The sequence below is a fragment of the Silene latifolia genome, chromosome 1, assembly GCF_048544455.1.
Source record: "Silene latifolia isolate original U9 population chromosome 1, ASM4854445v1, whole genome shotgun sequence".
Taxonomy (NCBI): domain Eukaryota; kingdom Viridiplantae; phylum Streptophyta; class Magnoliopsida; order Caryophyllales; family Caryophyllaceae; genus Silene; species Silene latifolia.
The window spans coordinates 73,175,956-73,191,242 of NC_133526.1; the positions used below are offsets into that span (position 1 = coordinate 73,175,956).

The 15,287-nt window shown below is 40.7% G+C and overlaps 1 non-coding gene across 1 annotated transcript; it reads left to right on the forward strand.

Annotated features, from left to right (window-relative positions):
* The first annotated feature begins 11,311 nt into the window (after window positions 1-11,311).
* On the forward strand, window positions 11,312-11,418 carry LOC141619863 (small nucleolar RNA R71). The gene has a single exon (XR_012531825.1). It is a non-coding gene; the product is annotated as a small nucleolar RNA R71 (small nucleolar RNA).
* Window positions 11,419-15,287: the final 3,869 nt, after the last annotated feature.

A 15,287-nucleotide genomic window follows, 5' to 3' on the forward strand; every position in this document is an offset into this window, starting at 1 on the left:
GTGCAAATTGAGGGTGATGTCGGTGAAAGTGTTCAATCCCTTGATTAGGTTTGTTAGTTTATTTCCAATATATAGTCAAGTACATAATCTTTGGTTAGCTACAAATTAGGGAAAGCATACCTAATTACAATGTGAACACTACAAACTAGGATATATACTTAACTAAAAAAGGCTAAAACAATATATACAATATATATGCTAATACACCCCCGCAGTCGGAACGGGAGCAGGGCGAACGCTAAAACTGGAGCGAAAACGTGTGAACAGGTATTTGGGAAGGCCTTTAGTGAAGATGTCCGCATATTGGTACTCAGCTGGAACATGTAAAACTCGGACAAGGCCAAGACGAACATTTTATCGAACAAAATGTATATCAATCTCTATGTGCTTAGTTCCCTGATGTTGAACGGGGTTACCGGATAAATAAACCGCGGACACATTGTCACAATAAATAAGGCTGGCGCGAGTAAGGGGAACGTGCAGCTCAAAAAGTAGGTTACGCAACCATCTAGTTTCGGCAACCGCATTCGCAACACCCTGATATTTAGCTTCCGCGCTAGATTTGGAGATAGTGGGTTGGCATTTGGAGGACCAAGACACTAAATTATTACCGAGAAAAACACAATAGCCGGAAGTTCATCGTCGTGAGTCGGGACACCCCCCCAATCTGCATCAGAATACGCAGTGAGAGTATGAGGGGCGGGTGACTTCGAAATGGTGAAGCCATGATCAAGGGTTCCTTTAACATATCGTAAAATTCATTTGAGGAACTGAAAATGTGGCTCACGCGGGGCGTGCATAAATAAACATACATGCTGAACGACATAAGTGATATCGGGCCTAGTAATAGTAAGATATTAGAGAGCACCTGCTAGGCTTCGATACAAAGTAGGATCAGTCATAAGAGGACCGACTTTAGAGGAGAGTTTCGAACCAGCCACTACCGGCGTTGTAGCGGGATTACACGAGCCCATATTGGCGCGTTGGAGAATGTCACGAGCGTATTGTGATTGAGATAAAAATGAGCCCGTTTTGTTACGATGAACCTTAATCCCAAGAAAATGGTTGAGCTTACCTAAATCGGTCATGGCGAATTCAGACGACAGAGCGGATATTATTTGTTGAAGCAACACATCACTCGAAGTTGTGAGAACGATGTCGTCGACATATAAAAGAAGGTAAGCCATATGAGCACCATCCCGGTAAATAAACAAAGATTGATGACAAACACTACTTTTAAACCCCTTCGCGTGAATGAACGTCGCAAACCAATGATACCAAGATCGCGGGGCTTGCTTTAATCCATAAAGAGACTTACGGAGGCGACACACATGATGAGGAGTACTGGGGTTTACAAAACCTGGCGGTTGATGCATAAAAATAGTTTCAACAAGATCGCCATGTAGGAATGCGTTTTTCACATCAAGTTGATGAATGGGCCAGGAACGAGAGGTAGCGAGGCTAAGGACGGTCCGTATAGTGGTCGGTTTAACCACCGGACTGAACGTTTCATCACAATCCACGCCAGCCTGTTGACTTTTACCATTAACGACAAGGCGGGCCTTGTACCTCTGCAAGGAACCATCGGACCTGTACTTATAACGAAACAACCAAAGGCACCGAATAATAGGAGCATTTAAAGGACGTGGTACCAGTTCCCATGTCTTATTGTCAATTAGAGCACGATATTCATCAGTCATGGCCGCATGCCAATTCGGGTCCTGAAGGGCAAGTTTGGGTGATTTGGGAATGGGGGATACGGTAGGAGCTGATGAGGCGAGAAGGTTAGGGGTTACACGGGGTTTGAAAATGCCGTGCATATCGCGGGTTGTCATGTGGTGGGCATGAGAGGGGGGAGGTGGGGGAGGGAGGAGGGAAGGTGTGTTAACGGGTGGTGTTATGGGAGGGGAGTCAGGTGGAGGGTCGGGCGTGGCTGGTGTGGCATGGGTATGAGGGTAGTTCGGTTGGGGTTGTGGTAGAGGGGAAGGCGTGGGGTGGTAGAGGTCATGGGTTATGGCAGGGGAGAGGGCTGAGTCGACGGAAACGTTATTGTCTTTGGTAAATTGTCGAACGGATATAAGATTTTTAATTATATATAGGGTATAAAGCACATTGTGAAGGTGGAGGGTCCTATTATATGATGCTAAGGTTGTATTACTGGACCCATGAACTGGAATGCGCGCACCATTACCGACGTAAATAGAATTAATCGTACTAGAATTGAGAGGACTTGGGAACATACCTGCATCAGCACTTAAGTGAGACGATGCACCAATGTCCATATAGAACGGACTAGAAGCTTGCGACTGCATCTATAGAGCCGCGAAAACTTATGCCAAATCAGTAGGCTACTGTTGCGAGCCATCTTCAGTAGCAACATAGGCCTGCCCGAAGGCGGCAGGCTGTCGAGAGCCACGATTTGACCGAGACCCAGATGACGAAACAGGGGCGGTGCTAGCAGGCCATTGAGACCATGGATTAGTCCACCCTGGGTATGTAGGATATGGGCAGGGAGGAGGAGTCCACGGGCCAGGCCAACTGGACATTGGGCCCCATAGTGAAACCACGGGTGCATCAGGGGTGGGCTTCGGCTGAGAGCGACCGCTTCCACCGTTGTTAGTACCCTTGTTATTCCCGCATCTGGCACCATTGCTGCATTTATTATTGCGAGAAGGACTAGGGGTATCATTAGAGGAGGGTGCTGAAGGCGCAACCAAGGCCGTGGCTTCTTCACGGCTAGACTGGCGGTGGTTCTCTAACTCAATCATGCTCCTGTCGGTTTCAAAATTGGGTAGGTTTTGATTGATATACGCGGCCATCGTGTCATATTCGTGTGGCAATCCATGCACTAACCGGAGAACCAAACGCTGATCTGTAATTGCAGCGCCGATGTCTTTTAATTGACCAGACAACTCGCGAAGACGTTGACAATAAGCATCAAAAGACGGAAACTTACCGAGTTTAAGAGCGTGTAACTCGCTCTCGAGACTGGCGGCTCTAGCACCCTTATTGTTGAAAAAAATATTCTTGACACGGTTCCAGGCCTCTTGAGCAGTGGAGTCGGGTTCAAGAACACGCGGCAACAAATCATCCGACATAGTGCCATAGATCCACTGTAGAATGTGAGCGTCGATTTCATACCACGCGTTATATTGCGGATCGGTCTTTGGCGGAGCGGGTGTATCATCAATGTGATGAAGGACTTTGTATCCCCGAGCATGGAGGGTGAAGAGGTTCACCCACGATGCATAGGATACCTTAACGCCGTCTAACACACGGACCTTATTTTGGATGTTGGTGACGGTGTAGACGGGGTGAAGCGCAGGCTTCGGTGGGATCGATGTGTCTCCGTCAACCATTGTAGCGTGAGGCTAGGATGAGGAGGAGGGCACGACCAGTTGCCGGAGGCAAATAGAATGAGGATGCAGGAGGATCGGAAAATTCAACATGATACCATGAAAGTGTTCAGTCCCTTGATTAGGGTTGTTAGTTTATTTCCAATATATAGTAAAGTACATAATCTTTGGTTAGCTACAACTTAGGGAAAGCATACCTAATTACAATGTGAACACTACAAACTAGGATATATACTTAACTAAAAAAGGCTAAAACAATATATACAATATATATGCTAATAGTCGGGTTGAAATCGGATTAGTGATGCACTAATGGCTGGTGATGGTTTGTTTGCTGTCGTGGTGATGATGAAAACGGAGAAGGAGGGCGGGTTTAATGGTGGGTGTCAAGATTGATGGTGATGGTGATTGAGGTTGTGTGACGGTGGTGGTACGAATGGTGAATGGAGGTGCGGGTTCAATGGTGATGAAGGTTTGTTGGTGAGGAAGATGTCGATGGGTTGTCGATGTTGTTGCTGGTGATGTGCGAACAGAGGAGAACAGAGGAGATGGAGGAGCAGGGAATGCTCGGTTGTGGTGTTCATGGATTGATAATGGTGAAAAGTACGAATGACGATGGTGATGATGGTTAAAAATGGTGCAGGTGATGGAGGTGAAACGGAGGAGTGGTGGTTGCGGTGTTTGTGTGCAGGTGGAATGGAGATGAATGAAAATGGTGATGTATGGTGGATGTAAGATGTTGATGCGGGTTGATGCCGAGTGGGATGATGGAGCAGCAAGGGCAGCGGAGCGAGTCGGTGATGATGGCAGGCCTGCTCACGGTGGTCTGAAGTCGAGTTGCTGCTGTTGCTTGCTCGGTGAAGGTGGACTGTTGTCGAATGGTGATGATGAATAACTGTGATCTTGCAGGTGAATGAAGCAGTTATTCAATGGTAAAAAATATGAAAGTCAATGCTTGACTTTCTTCCACATGAATCAATATTTAAGATCCTCTCAACCTAATTTGCTCACCAATTTCCGTCTCATTGTTCCTCTAGCTCGAATCTCCTCCTTATTATTCCGCCTCACCTATAAATTATAATTAATAAAACAAAAGTAATATTAATATTATTAAAATACGATTAATTATTAAATATAACTAATACGACTAACTATTACAAATTATTAATAAATAGCAATGCGAATATTACAATAAAAATACGATTAAATATTAAATACGACTAAGACACCTAATTATTATAAATTAGTAAATAAATGAGCTAATTAAACAATTAAGCATCCAAAAATCGAGTCGGAATAAGCTATAAATGCGGGGTAAAATACGACTAAAATATTACTCATCAGCCATGATCAAGCTTGCCTCTACTTAGCCATGCAAATTCCGATGTTTGCTAAAATGACGGGAAAAAGCTTCCGATCGCTTAGATTCCTACAAAATATAACAAATACGAGCAATACACCTAGAATGCAATATTAGCTCACAAATATACTAATTAAAGTATGATATGCAATCAAACCCGAGCTAAAACGAGGGGTAAAAGTATATATAAAATGAACTGATAGGCTTGTCGTGTACCTATGCAAAGATAATTACCGTAAACAACAAGTTAATGTAGCAATAGGGGTCGAACACGAGGAAACGGGAATTACGTTGTCAAATGCTATGGAAAGATTCTTATCAAGGTCGATTTCGTTTTTGGTTTGGTTTGTTTGTTTGATGACTAATAAAAACTATGTTATGAATTATATAATTAAAAGGAAGTCTAAGGGGTTCGGGTCACTCATGCAAATGTAAACATATGATTATGATAAATTCGATACTAATAACATTGTCAATTGATTAGGCTTAGAGATACCCACCTTGCGGCATTAACATCAACCGTAGACCGGGTCCTAGAGAAACTCTCGTCCATTATTAGGTCGTCCTACTACACATGCTTTGTCTAATTCGGTTCCATGCCTCTCGACTTTTAGAACGAATGAACACACTTAATATATGAATAAGGCCTTAAACAAAGATTAAACATTATGGAGCAAACATGTGATAGAAACAATTGAACAATATTATTTATCAACCTATTTTAACATATTATATATTTGATTTTGCATGGCTCCTCTAACCCTTAGACTAGGGGATTTAGCTACTCATGTTGGAATATAAATTGCAAACTATAATATAAGAAATGCTAAACATGGTTGTACGAATGATAGAATCTAAATGATGAAACATAAACAAAAAATGATATGATGATCGGGCTAATGATAAATTATACGATAACTAAAGTAGAAAAGTAAAATAGTAAACTAGAAGTAGAAATACCGTAACGAATTGGACTTGCAAGGAAGAACAAATAACCAAATTAACTTGAATAAGAAAAGCTTGAACAATAACTTGAGTGTAGAACAAAATGTTGAAGGATTAAACTAAGGAAGGCTTAACAATTTGTAAACTAAAATGAGAAAACTAATGAGAGAAATATAATGCTTAAGGCTATTGTAAAGTAAAATGAGACGTAAAATTGGATTCCCTAAGCCTTGGAATGCCTCTCCTATTTATAGGAGAGGAAGAAGAAAATGTAAGAAATCAATGAGCATGCAGCCCCGATCGGGGTTGGGCGACCCCGATCGGGGTCGTGTGATTTCCGGGTTTTCTCCTTAAATTCTTGATTAATTGCTTAAGGAATCCCAATGCTCGTACTTTAATGCTCCTTAATCATCCGGTAATTCTCTAAATTCTTAGCATCCTAAGCTTCTTGGTATCCAATGCTTGCACCTTAATATGGACCTTCATTTTGGGCTTGACTTTGCATTAGGCTTCAATTGTAATTCTCACTTCAATCCATCAAATCTTCATGCAAACACCCATTCAAACACTTCCACGCTAGTCCAATATTAGGTCTTGTTTAGCTTAGTAGACTTAGTGTACAAAATGATAGGAAAAAGCCTCTAAATGCTTAGATTCCTACAAAAACGTGTTAAGACAAGCAAATATACTAGAAGAACAATTATTAGCTCATAACACTATGATAAGTGCTAAATAACAAATAAAATGGCGCTAATATAGGGGATGAAAGTAGATAAAATATGCACTTATCATGAACACATCACTCGTCCCTCCAAGCACCCAGCTATGATCAAAACACCAACCTGCTAAGACTGACTGCTCACCATAGTGGATCACGAAAGACACAAAACAACAAAACTACACAAGGTCAGTAATTGATGAAACAAGTACAAAGCAGACATAACGCAACTGAAGCAACACACACGGGGCATTCAAACTCTTTTATATGTGAAAGGACAATTTTGTGAATGAACACTTAACTATCCTCAACTTATAACAATGTGCCCGCAATCTAATACGGTAAACATGTCAAGACTAGTAAGCAAAGACAATCAAATGTAAGCATGATAAAGAAGCCAAAAAGGGTAGGAAGAAGGCAAATAAACATGGGTAAGAAAAGGGAACAAAAGAGTTATGGTAATGTGGAGCTAAGTTAAGCTAGAAACTACCAAAATGCAAGGATGCTCAATCTCAATTCTAACCCAATTTTCAATTCAAATCATAAGAAAATTCTCTAAAATAATATGAATAATGCTTGAGAATTTCTCACATCTTTTCTTCTTCTCGTTTTCTTTTCAATGCATACTTCTTTTTCAATGCTTTTTCTTTTCTTTTTTTCTCATTCATTTTTTTCATCTTTTCATTCTCATTTTTCATCATTTCAACTCTTGTTTTTCATTTTTTTTTTCTCTTTCTTTCTTGAGCATTAAGACCAAGCTCACATGACTTCCAACAATAAACCATATCCCAATGAGCACCCAAACATTATCCAACTAAGCTACTAGCTCAACAAGGGTAAGCAATTTCAATGATGTAGCGAGGGATAAATTTTGTGAAGGGGTCAAAAAGCTAATATATCATGTGAATGGCTCCAAAATGCTATAACAAATGAATGCATGCTTACCAAGAGATGTCATGAGAACCATACTTGTGCGTTTTGATGAAACACACATTATAAGGAGACACCTACACTCACCTAAGAGAGACCGGATATGGATGCATCGGTCAAAAGGAGGCTCTACCTTACCATTTTGTAGCTTGTCACAAGTCAAGATTAAGCCTATTCGGTTCATTCTCCATCTCCCACCTACTATGTCAAGACATCCCCATGTAGCTAATATCCCATCATGAAAGAATAAATCATTAGCATCAAGCCATTATTAGGATAAGCAAAGAGGAAAGAAGGTTACAAGCAAGCACAAAGCAAAAATTTCTCTCAAAATTTTTCAAATTTTCTACACTACATGCAAACTACACTATATGAAAATGCAATCTCCCCCCAAGCTAAACATCACATTGTCCTCAATGTGCCAACAATTCAAATTACCCAATCAATCCATAAAAATGGCTCAAAGCACAAAACAAGAAGGATTAGAGGTTATGTTTAATGGGTTGCAAGACCTAAACTAAAATGCAAAGCAATTAAAAACTTACTCGACTTGCTAGCCTCCCCCCCAAGCTAGCATGAATTCGGGGAATGATGTTTCCTTGTGATTTAGGTGAAGAGAATTAGAAAATATGATAGAAGGAAGGAGGAGAGATACCGTCGGGTTTTTGCAATAAACCATATCCCAATGAGCACCCAAACATTATCCAACTAAGCTACTAGCTCAACAAGGGTAGGCAATTTCAATGATGCAGCTAGGGATAAATTTTGTGAAGGGGTCAAAAAGCTAATATATCATGTGAATGGCTCCAAAATGCTATAACAAATGAGTGCATGCTTACCAAGAGATGTCATGAGAACCATACTTGTGCGTTTTGATGAAACACACATTATAAGGAGACACCTACACTCACCTAAGAGAGACCGGATATGGATGCATCGGTCAAAAGGAGGCTCTACCTTACCATTTTGTAGCTTGTCACAAGTCAAGATTAAGCCTATTCGGTTCATTCTCCATCTCCCACCTACTATGTCAAGACATCCCCATGTAGCTAATATCCCATCATGAAAGAATAAATCATTAGCAACAAGCCATTATTAGGATAAGCAAAGAGGAAAGAAGGTTACAAGCAAGCACAAAGCAAAAATTTCTCTCAAAATTTTTCAAATTTTCTACACTACATGCAAACTACACTATATGAAAATGCAATCTCCCCCCAAGCTAAACATCACATTGTCCTCAATGTGCCAACAATTCAAATTACCCAATCAAACCATAAAAATGTCTCAAAGCACAAAACAAGAAGGATTAGAGGTTATGTTTAATGGGTTGCAAGACCTAAACTAAAATGCAAAGCAATTAAAAACTTACTCGACTTGCTAGCCTCCCCCCAAGCTAACATGAATTCGGGGAATGATGTTTCCTTGTGATTTAGGTGAAGAGAATTAGAAAATATGATAGAAGGAAGGAGGAGAGATACCGTCGGGTTTTTGCAAAGTGATAGAAAATTTTTCTCGTTCTTTTTTTTACCCGTATAAAGAAACACGCAGCCATGTAGAAAACCACGACCCCGATCGGGCCCGCCAACCCCGATCGGGGTTGACGCATTCTCCGGATTTTGACTTGCTTCTTCATTTGATTTAATTCTTTTCTCGTTTTTCGAAATCCACATCCCCGAACGGGGTTGTTGTATGGGGAAGCGTGCCAGATTCTCTTCTAAATCTCCTTTCTCCATTTTCACCAAAAAATCACAAAAAGAAACATCGTCAAGTCGAGTATTTTATTACTAATCTACGAAAAACAATAAATTGCGGAAAATAAAAAGCAAGAAATAAATAAAAGCAAATAAAAAAAGCTTGGGTTGCCTCCCAAGAAGCGCTGGTCTAACGTCCCGCACGACGTAAGAAGTTATTTGATTCAATTTTGTCATTGAGCTTGCCACCAACCAAGCTCCATTTCATAGCTCCTCTTGCATTCCACAACCATTTGAAATTTTTCAAATAAAATTTCCCTTTCTTTTTGACACTCTTAGCAATAATGCCCTTAGCATCTTCACCTACAAAACAACCAACACCAATATCGTCCTCCAACGGATCCATTAGTAAGGAGCCAAGTGTAGTAGAGGCAAGAGAAGAGTCCATTGTGCTAAATAAATAACAAGACTATTGTAACATTGGGCTACTAATGGTATTGTTTTTGCTAAAGGAAACCCGGTTATCACCCACTTCCAACGTCAACCTCCCATTTTTCACATCAATTAGCGCACCCGCGGTGCGTAAAAATGGCCTACCCAATATAATTGGGGTTTGTGAGTCCTCGGCCATATCAAGTATGAGGAAGTCAACGGGTATGAAAAACTTGCCAACTTTGACGGGTACATCTTCTAAGACACCTAAAGGTCACTTTAAAGAACGGTCCGCCATTTGCAATGTTGTACTTGTGCATTTTAAAGCACCCATGTTAAGTTTTTCACAAAGGGAATAGGGCATGACACTTACACTAGTCCTAGGTCGCAAAGGGCCTTATCAATGGTATATGTGCCTATAGTGCAAGGAATAGAATAGCTACCGGGGTCCTTAAGTTTCGGGGGAGACTTATTTTGTAAGAGTGCACTACACTCTTCGGTGAAAGCAATGGTCTCAACCTCATTGAAGGATCGCTTCTTTGAGAGGATTTCCTTCATAAACTTTGCGTAAGAAGGGACTTGGGTAAGCAATTCCATAAACGGGATGGTAACTTGTAAATTCTTACACATTTCCATGAACTTACCGAACTTACCTTCTTCCTTGTGCTTTGGTAGGCGATGGGGAAATGGTACTTGAACAACTTCCTTGGGAGGAGCATCCTCCACATCTTTCACGTTCTCTTTCTCATTGGGAACACTGACCTTCTTTAAAACGGCATCACTCTCCGTAGCATTAGGAGAGACTTCTTCAACAACCACCTTGTCACTCCCTTTGGGCATAGGGTACTCAACATCCTTGGCATCAAACTTTCTCTTCCTCTTTAGCATCAACAACCGGTGGGGAAATGGTACATGGTCCCTCACAAGAGGCTCTCCACTAGCCTTCTTTTTGTCATCTCCCCTAAGCTTGGCCTTTTTAACAACCAATTCATCATCCAAAGTCATGGATGGCCCATCATAGCTTGTACCACTTCTCAAGGAGATAGAATTGACGGTCTCGTGTGGTTGCTCACCTTGGGGAGGTAGTTGACCATTCTTCCTTTGAGAGTTAGAAGCGGCTAGTTGAGCCACTTGTTGTTCTAATATATTGACCGCGGCACTATGAGCTTGATCATTCTTTTGAATTTGAGCCAATAATTCCCTTTGCATTTGGACTATCATGCCCTCAAGCTTACCACCTCCTTGATTGTTTTGTTGGCCATTTTGTGGTGGATTTTGTTGGTAATTATTTTGTGGGGGCCTTTGTTGATTTTGATAACCCAGTGGAGGGACATATTTTTGTTGTTGAGGGATATAGGCATTTTGTTGTGGTGGGGGTTGAGGGTTAAGCACATTGTTGCTAGTGTAAGACAAGTTCGGATGAAATTTTGTATTCGGGTTATAAGTGTTGCAAAATGTACCCGGTGGATTTCAACTTTGTCTAAAAGCTTGAAACGCATTTACCTCTTCATTAGGAGCTCGGCAATGAGCGGCATAATGACCCGCACCTCCACAACCATCACAAACAACGATTTGACTTGTTGAAGACACGGTATTGAGTTGTTGAATGGAATCTTTAGCATCTCTTTCCACCAATTGTTGTTGGAGTAAGGCAATTTTAGCTAGCAAGACGGAGTTTTCGGAGGATTCTTCTTTACCTTTGAGTGGCACACTTCGGGAATTGACATATTGGTCATCATGGACCGCCATAGATTTGATCATGGCATGAGCAATATCGGTGTCAATTTGATCAAACCGCCCATTGTTGGCGGAATCAAGAATCCTTCGGGACTCGGCACTGCATCCATTGCAGAATGTTATTGCTAGAAACCAATCATCTAGCCCATGATGTAGGCATTGTCTTTGAAGCTCCTTGTACCTATCCCAAGCCTCATATAAGCTCTCAAGAGCTTGTTGACGGAATCCGGTGATTTGGCTCCTCAAAGTTTGAGTTTTCTCCGGTGGAAAAAACTTTTGATAGAAAGCAAGAGCCAAAGTCTCCCAATTGGTGATTCCCATGGCGGTGAGGTCAAGGCTATTGATCCAAAGCTTGGCCTTGTCCTTCAAAGAGAAAGGGAAAAGTATTTCCCTTATTTGGGCTTGAGTGACGCCCGTTTGACGGATCATGGAGCAATAGTCACAAAAATTTTGCACATGCAAATTGGGATCCTCCAAAGGACTTCCCCCAAATTGCTTCCTCTCCACAAGGCTAATGAAAGCCTGTTTTATCTCGAAGTCCGGCGCGATGATTTGAGTGGTTGTGATACCGGCCGGAAGCATGGCCGCGGTGGGCTTTGCGTGATCGAAAAGTTTCACCATCTTTTTGGTAGTAGATGGTGGTGGCGGTGGAGATGATGAACTTGAAACCTCCTCCTCTTCAAGGGCTTCTAGATCGTCTAAGTAAGACTTTCTAGCACTTTCAGCTTAGACGGGAGAAGAGGCTTCTTTCACTTCCTTCCAAAAACGTCGTCTTCTCCTAAAGGTTTTCTCGGGATCGGAATCCGGTGAAAGCAATTCTCCACGACGAGAGGATCTGGGCATAAGACAACAATTTCTAGAGAAATGATAAGTAACGGTCTTAAGGAACAAGTGTTCCTTAAGACAAAAGAAAACAAGATAAAAATCGACAATTCAAAACGCAATAAAACCGTTTCCCCGGCAACGGCGCCAAAATTTGATAGGCTTGTCATGTACCTATGCAAAGATAATTACCCTAAACAACAAGTTAATGTAGCAATATGGGTCAAACACGAGGAAACGGGAATTACGTCGTGAAATGCTATGGAAAGATTCTTATCAAGGTCGATTTTGTTTTTCGTTTGGTTTGTTTGTTTGATGACTAATAAAAACTATGGTATGAATTATATAATTAAAAGGAAGTTTAAGGGGTTTGGGTCACTCATGCAAAGGTAAACATATGATTATGATAAATTCGGTACTAATAACATTGTCAATTGTTTAGGCTTAGAGATACCCACCTTGCGGCATTAGCATCAGCCATAGACCGGGTCCTAGAGAAACTCTCGTCCATGACTATGTCGTCCTACTACACATGATTTGTCTAATTCGGTTCCATGCCTCTCGACTTTTAGAACGAATGAACACACTTAATCTATGAATAAGGCCTTAAACAAAGATTAAACATTATGGAGCAAACATGTGATAGAAACAATTGAACAATATAATTTATCAACCTATTTTAACATATTATATATTTGATTTTGCATGGCTCCCCCAACCCTTAGACTAGGGGATTTAGCTACTCATGTTGGAATATAAATTGCAAACTATAATATAAGAAATGCTAAACATGGTTGTACGAATGATAGAATCTAAATGATGAAACATAAACAAAACTAATGATAAAATGATATGATGATCGAACTAATGATAAATTATACGATAACTAAAGTAGAAAAGTAAAATAATAAACTAGAAGTAGAAATACCATAAAGAATTGGACTTGCAAGGAAGAACAAATAACCAAATTAACTTGAATAAGAAAAGCTTGAACAATAACTTGAGTGTAGAACAAAATGTTGAAGGATTAAATTAAGGAAGGCTTAACAATTTGTAAACTAAAATGAGAAAACTAATGAGAGAAATATAATGCTTAAGGCTATTGTAAAGTAAAATGAGACGTAAAATTGGATGCCCTAAGCCTTGGAATGCCTCTCCTGTTTATAGGAGAGGAAGAAGAAAACGTAAGAAATCAATGAGCATGCAGCCGGTATCAGGGTTGGGCGACCCCGATCGGGGTCGTGTGATTTCCGGGTTTTCTCCTTAAATTCTTGATTAATTGTTTAAGGAATCCCAATGCTCGTGCTTTAATGCTCCTTAATCATCCGGTAATTCTTTAAATTCTTAGCATCCTAAGCTTCTTGGTATCCAATGCTTGCACCTTAATATGGCCTTCATTTTGGGCTTGACTTTGCATTAGGCTTCAATTGTAATTCTCACTTCAATCCATCAAATCTTAATGCAAACACCCATTCAAACACTTCCATGCTAGTCCAATATTAGGTCTTGTTTAGCTTAGTGGACTTAGTGTACAAAATGATAGGAAAAAGCCTCTAAATGCTTAGATTTCTACAAAAACGTGTTAAGACAAGCAAATATACTAGAACAACAAATATTAGTGATAAGTGCTAAATAACAAATAAAATGGAGCTAATATAGGGGATGAAAATAGATAAAATATGCACTTATCATGAACACATCACTCATCCTTCCAAGCACCCAACTATGATCCAAAGACCAACCTGCTAAGACTGACTGCTCACCAAAGTGGATCAAGACAGACACAAAACAAAGAGACAACACAACAAAACTACACAAGGTCAGTAATTGAGGAAACAAGTACAAAGCAGACGAAACGCAACTGAAGCAACACACACACAACCCCTCCTCCAACCATCCACACACCTCTGACTATCCAAAGGTTCAGTCCTGCCAGTGGGGGACCGCAGCCGCTCCCACCTAAGCCCCGCTCATCAATTCGAGCGATAAACCCATGTTCCTTAATGTGCACATCCCTTCTGTGGCGAGTTCCACAGAAGAAGAATCAAGGGCGTGAAGCCACCCCCGCAAGTGACTCCACTCAGTCGAGGACGCACCTCGAGAACCACATACAACAATCACAATCAGCCATACAAACAACAATCACCAACTACTATTACCACAACCGATCATCAACAAAGACACCAATCCAATTAAACATTAACAACAGACCCTCTAGACAATCAACAGTACTGAGTAGGCTCCTACCTTTAGCAAACCGCAACGATTCCGTGTCCGATCACAAGATAACAATCAACCAGCAAAACAACCTATAACAACCATTATACCATCTATTACTACTACCGTAACCATATTTGAAATTAACGATGGCGATGATGATGGTGACAACATACCTATACAAAGCAATCCGGCGTCAAGACCGCTACCCGACTCAAGCATCCCATCTCTAAGGTGTAATCACTCACAAAGGTCTCAAGGAGGTGAACCATGGGGAAGGAGGAGTGAAATGATTGCATTTAGGTTTAGGAAGAAAGGTAGAGAAATGATTTGGGTTTCACGATTTACGATTTATAATTCCCCGCTGCAAACTCGCTAATCGATCGAGTGACATCTACTCGATCGAGCTCCCAAGCTACTCGATTGAGTAACCTTAGCTTGATCGAGTAACATGCACACTAAGACTCACATCCTCACAAGTCATCACTCGTGAGGTTTCCGAAGGCCAAGGCAGGTGTCCAAGGTCAGTCAACGTCGGTAATCGGGTCCCTAAGAGGACGGGTATTACAGAGTGTCCGTGCTACCTAGATGTCAACCAAGCGGACTAATTCCTCCACTCCATTCAATTCTATACATTTGTTTTATACACGTATATCAATAGTTGTTTTATTTGGTTCATATTTTTAGTTATGTATTAATAAACATTATAAAAATTTGATATTCACAATGTATACGGTAAGACAATTTAAAAATGATCTCACATGACTATCTTTTATGCTATATATATTAGAAGTTGTATGAAAGATTTTTCCCACTAATGTATAGTGCCCAAAAAGTAAATGTATAGAATTGAATGAAATGGAGAAAGTATTTATTAGCTCTAGGAGTTGATTAGGGTGTTCTTATGGTATCTCAATGCGAGGGAGGGTACATCTATGTCTCATTCTCTTCTACAAGATTCGGTCCCTATTGTTATACAATACTTTGGACATGATGCTAAAGCATTAGTAATAGATAAACCACTTTTGAGGTTCATCTCATGCCAAATCATTCACCATACAAGCCTTTCTAACAATAAA